At 35.2% G+C, this 11,346-nt stretch overlaps 1 non-coding gene across 1 annotated transcript; it reads right to left on the bottom strand.

The window, feature by feature from the left end:
- Positions 1–7,829: 7,829 nt before the first annotated feature.
- LOC113692368 (uncharacterized) lies at positions 7,830–10,258 on the bottom strand. Its single transcript, XR_011815862.1, has 2 exons — positions 9,829–10,258; positions 7,830–8,255 (listed from the first exon to the last, which is right to left on the bottom strand). It is a non-coding gene; the product is annotated as an uncharacterized protein (transcript).
- Positions 10,259–11,346: the final 1,088 nt, after the last annotated feature.

Raw genomic sequence — 11,346 nt, 5'->3', positions numbered from 1 at the left:
GATTGCTTTTTGAAAAATTCATTTGGTGGACAGCTTTTGACAGCTATGGGTAGGGATGGCAATGATAACATGTTTCCCATTGCAATTGCTGTAGTGGAAGCCGAGAGACATGACTCATCGAAATGGTTTTTGATGGAGTTGAAAACTGAATTTGGTGTTGAAAATAGAGCTCCATAGACATTCATATCTGATAGGCAAAAGGGGTTAGTCAGTGCAATTGATGCTGTGTTTCCTGAATCAGAGCATAGGTACTGCCTTCGTCATATATATCAAAACTTCAAACAGAAGTTCAAGGGAAAGGAGTTGAAGGAGTACTTTTAGGCAGCTGCGTCTGCTGGGAACATTCGTGACTTCAAGACAGCAATGACTGAATTAGAAAGGGTTGATCCAAAGGTTGGAGAAGCTATGAATGCAGTTGGTTGGTTAAATAGGATTCATGCACATTTATGGTCCAGGTCACATTTCAGCTCCTCATGCAAGAGTGATATTCTTGTTAATAATTTGAATGAGTCATTTAATTTCTTTATACTTCCAGCAAGAGAGTTTACAATCATCTCCACGTTTGAGTGGATAAAAAGAAAACTGATGCAGAGGCTAAATGTGAAAAGGGAAGGCATGCAAAAGTACCAAGGGAACCTCTGTCCAAACATACAAGAACGACTTGAGAAGAACAAGCTGAATAGTAGGTTCTGTATAGCTCATTATTCTCGAGATGCTGGGTATGAAGTGGATTGTGAGACTAGAGGATATGTTGTTGATATAAGATGTAGGATATGCGCATGTGGATCATGACAACTAAGTGGGATTCCATGCTCACATTCTATTGCTGTCATTCAAAATGACAAATCAGAGCCTAAACGCTATGTTGATCATTGTTATAGCAAAGGAGCATACTTGAACACCTACAACTACACTATAGCTGCAATGCCCTCTGAAGAGTATTGGGATTCAAAAGGAGCTGAACAGGTGAATCCTCCAAAGATTAGAAAATTGAAAGTGAGAAAAAGAGAAACTGATGAAGTTAGAGGCACTATATCTACAAGAAAAGGACTTGCTGTGCACTGTAAGAAGTGTTTTAAGCCAGAACATAATTCTAGGACTTGTAAATTCCCAATCCATCCAAAGTCCAAGTTTTATAAGATAAATTGTAGTAGTAGTTAATTTGTAATCAGTGTTACCGTCTCTTTTCTATTTATCATGTCATCTGTACTTAATTTGTTACCATTAAAATAGGTGCCTGCTGGAGCTAGTGATGCTGGAAATGCAAGTAGTGATGTTGCAAATGCTGGAAATGCAACTAGTATTGGATCTGTCTTACAACAGGGTTCAGTTTCACAGGTACTATTAATGATGCTGGTTATTACTGCAATTAACTGACTTAAATTTATCTATTTATGCAGCCTTGTGCAACTTCTGCTGCTAAACCAGTTTTTGAAACTAGAAGATCAACTGATGAACCTGTTTTGGATACTAGAAGAGCTGCTTCTGCTGTTGAACCCATTTTGGATATTAGAAGATCAACTAGAGTCAGAAACCTTGTACCAACAGTTGCAAGTGTGTTTGGAAATTTTGAGGGCTAAGAAAGCTAAACGTGTTTCTAAAATTTGAGGGCTAAGAGAGCTAAACGTGGGAGTGTAATTCAACTAAGTTATTTGTCTGCTTCTGCTTTTTGTTAATATGCTGTTGCTACACTTTTTGTTGAATCTTGGTGTCTGCTGGACTTTTTGATTAGCTACTTATGTACCTTATTTTGTTTTGTAAAAACTGGTTGATGTATTACCAGATTTTTGTGAACTTCTGGACAGCTATATTGTCAAACGAATCCAAAGTTCAGCATGTGAGTACTAAAGCAGGTTCATACCAACTGGAAATCGTGTTTGCTTATTTATATCTATTAACTACCAAAGCAGGTTCATTCATTCATTCATTGAACACAACAGGTTCAGATTTACAACACTTTCATAGCCATAATTTACAGCACTTTCAGATGTAATATTTTCACTTAAACATCAAAACAAGAAATGATAGCACAAATATAGCAAAACAAGCACCCACGCAAATCTTCATGACTCCTAAGCTTTCTTCAATGTTTTTCATTTTTCTCAAATATAAACCATCATCAATGCGCAAGCCTTCCAAATTTGAACTATCAATACTTGATCCTCCACTAAATATGTCTCTCCTTGTAACATCCAAATCACTAGTGTAATTTTGTCTTATTCTCCTTGTTGGATTGTACCATGTGAAAAATTCACAAGTTCTTGTCGCACAAACAAAATATAGCTTTCATTTTGAAGATTTGTCGGATTCAACAATTTTTATCACTGCTTTTCTCCCACATGAACAATGGAAGTATTGGTACTTTAGATCTTCAGTACTTCCACCAGCACTGCTTGAGCATGACATCTAGAATTTATTGAAAAAAAAAATTAATAATCCATTCAAGTTATATTTCAGGAAAAAGGAAAAGACTGCACCTTGATGTTTAACTCACTTTCAAATTTCCTTCATTCTCTATCTTGGTTTGGTTTCTTCACTAAATGTACTGCCTTCACCAATCGGTAGTGGAAAGTCAGCTGCAAATTACTTTCGGAAGCTGGAAGGAGATGAGGAGCACGGATCTAGGTGCCAAAGTGGTCAAAGAAGGAGATGAGGAGCACAGATACATTTTATTGGGTGCGTCAAAGTGGTCAGGGTAATATGGAAATGTTTCTTACTGCTATCAGTATAACAAGCGCGTTTTGCCCACGAATCATCACGATTCGTGCTTTCCGTTTATTTGACAGTTCAACTCAAATCACAGGGGGTTTATGTATAGTTTTTTGAATCATGGGGGGTTATGTGGTTTTAGTGAAAATCACAGGGGGCTAAAATGTAATTTGCCCAAAAAAAACTTAGCAGCATTTTTCCAACCATTTTTTATGTGCAAGTTCGAAGTCTGGATACAAATTGACTCCCAGAATTGATTCAAGTGAAGTAAAATTTTGCAATCTACCATGTTCGTTTCAGATATGTACATCGTATTTGTGTGATCTAGATCATCCTAGGACTAAGAGTGCTATGAAGGCTCAAGAATGTCCTTTTACTATTAGGATTTGCACATGTAAGCTGCCTACAACAGAGTCCCAAGCCTGACCTCTATATATGCCATGAGATGCTTCTTTAAATCATCCTAAGAAACAATATAACTTTGCAAGTACAATCTTGCTTCATTGATTCTGGTCGTTAGATTAAGTTTTCAGGTTTTTTATTTTCTTAGTTTGTTTAATTCTCAATTTCTTATTATGTTTACATTCAACTAATTGCTTTCAAGCAGCCCTTTGTGTGCAAATCATGGCCACAAGACTAGTGATACCACTTAGTATTGCTCATCTTTGTCTCCTCAACCTTTCAACCCGTTTTGCCATCGCCAACCAGCCCTGAAATTAAGTAATATTGATAGCAAACTTTCTGATAGACTCTTAGAGAAAGGGTGCGGTGCCATGGCAATTTTTGGGGTCGGAGAATATCTAGATCATCTGTTAAGTTCTGCACCTTCAGAATTAACCCACAACATCGCTGTTGTCACCGTCTTTTGCCCTACAGATGAAGGGTTTATCAAACAAGGCCGCCTTGGAATGGCAACCACATTACTACACTATCATGTTGTGCCCTTCAAAGTTGATAGGTAGGCACTTGAATCTTCTCCTGATGGCACCCCTTTTCGTACATTCTTCGTTCCCGGGCCTTCTACAGTAAAAATCGTTGTTCCTTATACTAGGAAAGTGTATGAATAACGTCACTATTTTGGATTGGAAAATCTACAATGATGGGAAAGTGATTGTTCATAGAGTGGAAGACTTTTTCGATCCTGATTTCCCTCTACTGCATCCATCTATAGTTGCAAAGGAAGATTCATGTGCTGAATGTAAGGCTGCAAAAGAATCGATTCGCTCGAGTCAATTGATCGATCTTAAGTCAAGCTCGAGTTGGTCAAATCGAACTCGATCTCGAGTTCAAGTATGTGTATATATATATATATTTCATTTTAATAGTAAAATTACATATATATCCATAATATTTTATTATTTATTAAGAAAAAATATTATTTTATTTATTTTTTAAAAAATAAAAATAATTTTTTTAATGTTTTTTAGCACGAGCTCGACTCGACTCGAATTTGAGTCGAACTCGAGTTCAAGTTTTAAATTGGCAGCTCGTCGAATTCAAACTCAAGTTCGAGCTTGATAAAATTAAGTCGAGATTCGACTCGATTAGCCCAAAACTTGACTCAACTCGGTTTGTTTGCAGCCCTAGTTAAATGCAAGAAGAATTTGAATAAGCATTCTAATGAACATCCAATCTCAAGCAGTAGCAGTAGCAGTAGCTCCTGGTTAGTGGGAAAAGTTCATATATCCCCAGTTGCTAAGGTGCTATTGATTGGCCTTTGGCTGCTTTCACTTGGCTAAATGGTGTGTTTTACATTGCACTTACAAAAAGAAGCCATGGTTGGTTTGAAAAATTCTACTGAAGACTAGTCTAAGTATTCTTGCATGAACTACTAGCATTTGGCATATAGTAAGAGTTTAAGTGTCCTCAGATTGTAAGAATTGTAGATAGGTGGTCAATATGACTGAATGGTTGTAGCGATATCACAAAATCAAGATCTGAAATTTTCTATAACTTTAGAGTCGATCCTAACATCAATTTCAGATTTGAAGCCCAACTCTACTGTTAATAGTCGACCTACCATCATATACTTCTAAAAAAGATCTTGCCCATCTAAGTGACCTATAAGATTGTTAGGGTTTTCTTTTTGTTTCCCTATCAAACCCTACCTCTATTTCTCAGATTAGCTCCACTCCTCAGTCACCAAACACCAAATCCTGTAAAAATGGTGCAGATTATGCATATGTAGCTAGCTTCCATCACCATTTTCTTGCCCATGTTGCATTGAAGATAAAAGCTTTCTTAACGCTTTGTCTCTTCCCTTCCCCAACACAAAGTCAGTTGTACTTATACACAAACCCACCCACGCCCTACAGTCTGGTAAAAAAATTTTCTCTCTTTATTGGATTAGAGAATCAAAGACCTTTTTTGTTCTGTGCTATCTTGCATTTTGTGCATTTATTACTGTAACTTCTTTGGATTTTATTTGTGCTTGGTAAAACCCACGATTTTCTTTTAAGAATTCCCGATTTTTGTTTAGCTAGTATTGGTTTGTGGGCTTTGTTTATATGCAATTACTTTGTTACCATATACCTAATATTAATGTATAACTTCCATAATTTTAACAACAATTAAGCAAATTCGGGTTAGTTTGAAGACATTGAAGGGCTTAGTTGGTAATCCCAAACTTGGTCTTAATTGTGCCCCAAGGAACGGGAATTCCATTTGACTAGGAAGTGACAACCACTATACTAATTAAACTTGGTCTTAATTGTGCCCCAAGGAACGGGAATTCCATTTGACTAGGAAGTGACAACCACTATACTAATTTAACTAACTTGCTTATACTTTTGCTTATGTGCTTTTCCAGATCTAGATCTCTACAACCATGACAACTAGATTAGTGACAGTACCTGGATTTTTAGAACTGCGAAACAAAACAGGTCCGAAACTAGAAAATGAGCCTACATATCATGGACAAGAAAGTTATGTTGTTGTCCAAAACATTTTTTGTCTTGAGAGTCAAAATGTAGTCTTTAAAGTTGTAGGAGAAATCAAAGAATTTCTTTGTTTTCATAAAAGTTGGATTCTGGTCCGTCGAAGTGAAGACGGAAATTCCCTGGATTCTTATTGCATTGTTAATCCAGCCACAGAAGAGGTTGTTGAGTTGCCAGCTTATGAATACTCTTTTTTCCCTACTGCTGGATTCTTATTGCATTGTTAATCTAGCCACAGAAGAAGTTGTTGACTTTTCAGTTTATCAATACTCTTTTTGCCCTACTGCTTTTGGTTTTGATGTGAACAATGAGAATTGCCATATTGTAACACACTATGCACAATCTCTTTAACCTACAAACGTTTTATGCACTCGCAATTCAGAATTGTCATAATGATATTAGGTTCAGCTAACAAGTGAGATTGGATTGATATTGGGTTTGGTTAAGACGGTCCTCAAGTGTTAGTTTCTTTTGACAAGGAAGGTTATTAATTTTGAAAAGCCTAAACGCAGAGAATGCAATTAATATGATTGTATGCATTTGTATGGTAAGTTTGGTAGTGTTAAGGCCTAGCCGTTAGAAGAATCCAATAATATTTACAACAACTAGTTAGTAAGAAATACTCTATTTGCAGTAAACTTATAGATAAATGTTTATATACATTATTTCCACAAAAAGTAATTTTAAATTTGATAATAAATATGAAATAAAAATGTATGGAAGGATTCCATTCACTAATTATTTATAATATGATTATTAGTTACTATTATAATTTAAAATATTTTAGACAATCGGAGAAAAGTGGACATACAAAGAAAGGTAACAGTGAAATAGCGAGTTGTTATTAATTGTATGATAAGTTATTTAAAACTAATTATAAATTAGGAATAACTTAAAATAACATAACACCCTAAGAGTGCTCATACTTATCAATAGTAAGATGATGATGATAATAACAATTTTTAACTTCAAAAACTAGTTTTATCAAGTAGATTTCAAATACTTAGTTACCGAAAAAAGATTATACGAGATGACATTTTTGGAGATTTAATGAGTTTTTTATTCCTCAGGAATGATTGTAAGGGCCCTGTATTTTGGATTAAGTTCCAAACTAATATCATTTGTCTTCAATTATCTCTTTTGGATATAAAGGTACTTTAGACTACTATCATTTTGGCACTAACTCTGTTATTGAAGAAGATTTTCATCAATTTAATATTTTAGTCTAAAGTTTAGAAGGTTATATATAAATTTTTGAAAGGGTTTATTATAGTCTATCGCCTTAAGGTATGATCTTGGAATCAAAGAAAACTAGTACGTGATTCTGAGTTTGAGTGAACACACCAGCCTTCAGCCTAAGAAATTTAGTACCGTAAATGGTTGGAAGGTAAATTAAATGAATTCATGTAAACTTGAGTGGCAGTAGTACTGCGTGACGTTACCAGAATTTGACAAGAATGCATCTTTCATTTGCATTGACAAAGACTGTGGTCTTCATATACAACTGATCCGAAATTCAAAATGGCTGTAGTCTTATTTCTTAATAGAATCCTTGATCATGTGGAAGATTCATATGCATAGTAAGTTCGAGTTTAAATAATTGAGTGAATAAATCAACAGACGAATTTTAAAAGGAGACAGTTCTTCCGTGTTTTTTCCTTTTCTTCCAGCCAAAAAGACCAAAATAATTGCCATTCTTTTAGGAACTATCACCGGAAAAAACATTTATATTCCTTTGCGAAATTGCAGAGCGTTTCTGGCAGTACTGCATCCTCTCCCCTAAAAAGAATTGTTGCGATTTGTGGTGCAATTGCCAAAAGAGAACAAAATTATATCCGAGTAAGTACCTGAGATATGTAACAAGGTCAAATAAGATTACTCGGTAATACTTAGATGACCATGCCACTGCTACAACACTTTGGACTCCAACTTCTGATAGAAGAAACCTTAAAACTCTATAAATAACAGATAACAGATACAACATTTACAATTTGATCTAACCCTTAACAAGAGTTTAAGATTAGCTTAGAACATGCACCTCCTTGTTCCGCAGGAACTCATAATAATGTTCTATTCCAGATAGCCAGAAGTCGTCTATTTTTTAGTTGATTAAGATGTCATTTGATCATAAAAGCAGTTAAAGTACAATTGTCATATATACTGCATGATGTCAACATACTCAAGTGGGGCAAATTTCAATGAATTATAAATCCCTTTTGTTGACAAGGCTGCAAGTAGCCGAAAAACATGCTCTTTACTGAAATAACATCAAAGGATATGCTGCCAGAACTGAAGATACTACAGTTATTAAGCTTGCCTTGTCAACAGATTGCTGAAAGCCTTACCAATATACATAGCTATGGAAGAGGCCCAAATTTGCTTGCAACCATACAACGTACTAATGTTGGATTAACGAAGTAGTTAGACTACAGCTGTACCATAATAATCTGAAAAAACAAAGGCAGACACTCTAAAATTTGGTCCACTTTATGATTATGACTTAGAAGCTGAGCTGATATCATAACTTTTGATCCTACAATCTCCTCTGTACAACCATTGATCCTGTGTTGCGCTGTGAGGATCATCAGCTTTCTTCATCCTCAACACAAGCTGAAAAGAACAAAAGAATGCGCAGATAATTGGAAACATAATTATCAATTGCACTAGTGCAGCAACTGAATAACATCAAGCACATAAAACGCTCTCACAACACTTGAAACAAGATGCATATGCTGTTCAATGTGTGTTTGAATCACCACAGGATAAGTAAGAAAATGATAAAAAGCATGAGAAAGGCCTGCAGTATGGAAAAAAGGGGGAAAAAAACACATCAAGAGGAAAGCTCAACTTCAAAAACCAAAAAAAAAAAAAAAAAAAAACACTCATATGGCCTCAAAACCAAAAGCTCTACCAGACAAATTGTAGGCTTATGTTTCTGCTCTCACTCGGTTGATCATGGTAAGGATCTATCTGCAGGTAGTGAGACATTGTTAAGATATACTTGTAACTCTTGGACAAAGAATACAAAACTCCGCCTTGACATGGCGTTGTCAAGGCGGGGGTGGTGTTGTCGCACACTTGCACTTAGCTTCACTTTGGGCATGGAACATTTGTTGAAAAATGCAGACCATCATATTCAGTTCTTTTTGGATATCAAATTTTTGAAAGCTTCAATTTCAATTTTGATCTAAGTTTTGAAACCACTATCATAAACCAACTGGAAGGACATTGCATATGTTTTTCTACTAATTTATGTTTTCAAAAAGTTCCTTCGTTCAACAATATTTAGTGGATTCTTTTAGTTCAAAACTTGGAAAACATCAAATGGGAAAGAAAAGAAAAGCGTAGACAAAGCAAAAGATCGATCAAACGCTTGACAGCCTAATCTTAGCTAGTCTAAACAGAATCTCTCTCAAAGTTTAAGCACCATTAATCACCAAACAGAAACTCTCATTCAAACTGGTGGCACCCTTCAGCTCTCCCAATTTCAAGCCCCCCCCCCCCCAAGGCCCTTCATCCCTCTGCCTCCTCTGGATCCTACTCCTCCACCAACAACTTCCAGCGGGGTATCTTGAGGCGAGAACTGGGGCACACTTACATCACTAAGACCCTATTACTTCTATATTTAAAGCACAGTTCGCCCAAGGACTCCAGATGCTTTCTGTCTAACCTCTAACTTCAATAAAATGGGCATGCAAAAAAAAAAAAGGAATGAAAACCTTACTCTTAGTGAACCTAATTTTCCAGGCTTATAATATATTTCTGACATCAACATTAATACTACAAAGTACAAAGCAGTAAAAAGTAAGAAGAACCAGCAAGATAATCATCATAGGTCATTCCTAAAACCCAATTCAGATCAACAAATGCTCAATCCAATAATCATCATAGGTCATTCCTAATTCCCAATTCAAATCAACAAAAAATCAATCCAATGGAAAAGAGAAAAATCCAGGAAAAGCCCACTTTTATGACTACCACAACAGTCGAATTAGGAAAAGTCAAAGGCAATCTGTCACTACTAAAACCCAATTTTAATTAGCATAGAATCAATCAGAAATCAAGTAACAATCGAAGCCCAGATAACAAGCAGTTTTGCTCCATGCAAATTAATAATAATAAGGGTAGCAGTATCTCTCAAAGTTTTGGTGGGATAGGTAGAGAAAGCACAGGGGTATAATACCTCCACAGCAGAAGCAACAATAGCAGCAAGAGAAGATCAACAACAATTCTCCGCAGATTGCAATCAATTTTTTGCCCTTTGTAGGACGGTCTACACTATTATCATCTAATAACTTCTGCCGATGATCATCATTAGCATTATTACTACTGCTGGTGCCGGACGGGGAATGTTGCTGCTGCTGCTGCTGTTTTTTCTCTAAATTCATACGGTGGAGATTGAGCTCGAGTTTCTTCAAGTATGCAATCTTGAAAGAGTCCCTCAATCTCATCGATGGCCATAGATGCATCTTCTTGTTTTTCCTCAATTTAGCTGCTGAAAGATTGGAACTGGAAGCTGGAGGAGTTTGCTGAAGAAATATCGAAGTGTGCAAACAAAAGCGGGGTTCGGTAACGCAACTCCGAGTTGATGTGACCGGTGACCAAGTCAAACGGGTATGTGGGACCCGGCAGGCAACAAATTATTTGTCTCTTTTTTACTCTAACGTGAAATCTTCTTCCGAAATAGAGAAAAAAGAAAACAATTCATGGAAATTCATTTTTTATTTTTTTTGCCACAAAAAAAAAGAAATAGATGGTGTGCCATCATTGACAACGTTAACAAAAAGGTCCAATGTTAACATTTTTATCTTCTTTTATATAATAGATTTTATTCATTTATGTTATTGGGAGTTAGAGAAAAATTTTTAAAATAAATAATGGTATGTGATTTTGTCGTTTAATTCTTGAAGTAATAAGTTAGATTGAAATAAATAATTGTGCAGTCGAGCATTTTTATATTTTTTAATATTAGCTCCTTAATTTATTTTTCGATTTGCTTAAGACTGGATAATTGAATGGTATTAAAATAATTTAAATTGTTATGATCACGAAGAATAAGATAAATTAACTATCTAGAAGAGAATTTAAAATAAACAAACTCAAGTATAATATACCCTTACAATAGTGTAAACAAATACTTTTGAGTGGAGTCCTAGTATATGAATTAACAAAATAATAATAAACATGTAAGCCATTGCTATTTTGATATAACTAAAAGGAAAAAAAAAAAAAAAGGACAAAAGGAACATGTACCATGCGCTATCCTCGATGGCAAGCGAAACCACGTCGTTAAATATTGTGATTTGGATTCTGGGAAAGCTAAGAATCAAAATGAGATGCAATGGTCCTGTTTGGATTACTATTTTCTGGATTTTTTTATAGAAAAATGAATTGTATCGATTTGATATATATAAAGTAGAAATATGATTGAAAAATGTATTCACGAAAAATTTTTTGTAAAATTTTTTTGGTGAAAATGAATTCTCCAAACCAAATTGGATTGGTAACATGAAAATTAGTCCTAGTACACATTAAGGAGTGGAAATAATAAAATGGGATATCTTGGAGTGCACCTGTTAAGATGGATAGACATTATTAAGTCCTAGCACACAAATATCTACCTTGTATATAAGAATAAAGATGGATAGACATTATTAAGTCCTAGTACACAAATATCTACCTTGTATATAAGAATAAAGGG

The sequence above is a fragment of the Coffea arabica genome, chromosome 6c (genome assembly GCF_036785885.1).
Source record: "Coffea arabica cultivar ET-39 chromosome 6c, Coffea Arabica ET-39 HiFi, whole genome shotgun sequence".
NCBI lineage: Eukaryota > Viridiplantae > Streptophyta > Magnoliopsida > Gentianales > Rubiaceae > Coffea > Coffea arabica.
Note: the sequence above shows the minus strand (reverse complement) of the source record. Positions and strands in the feature narration are given on the sequence as shown.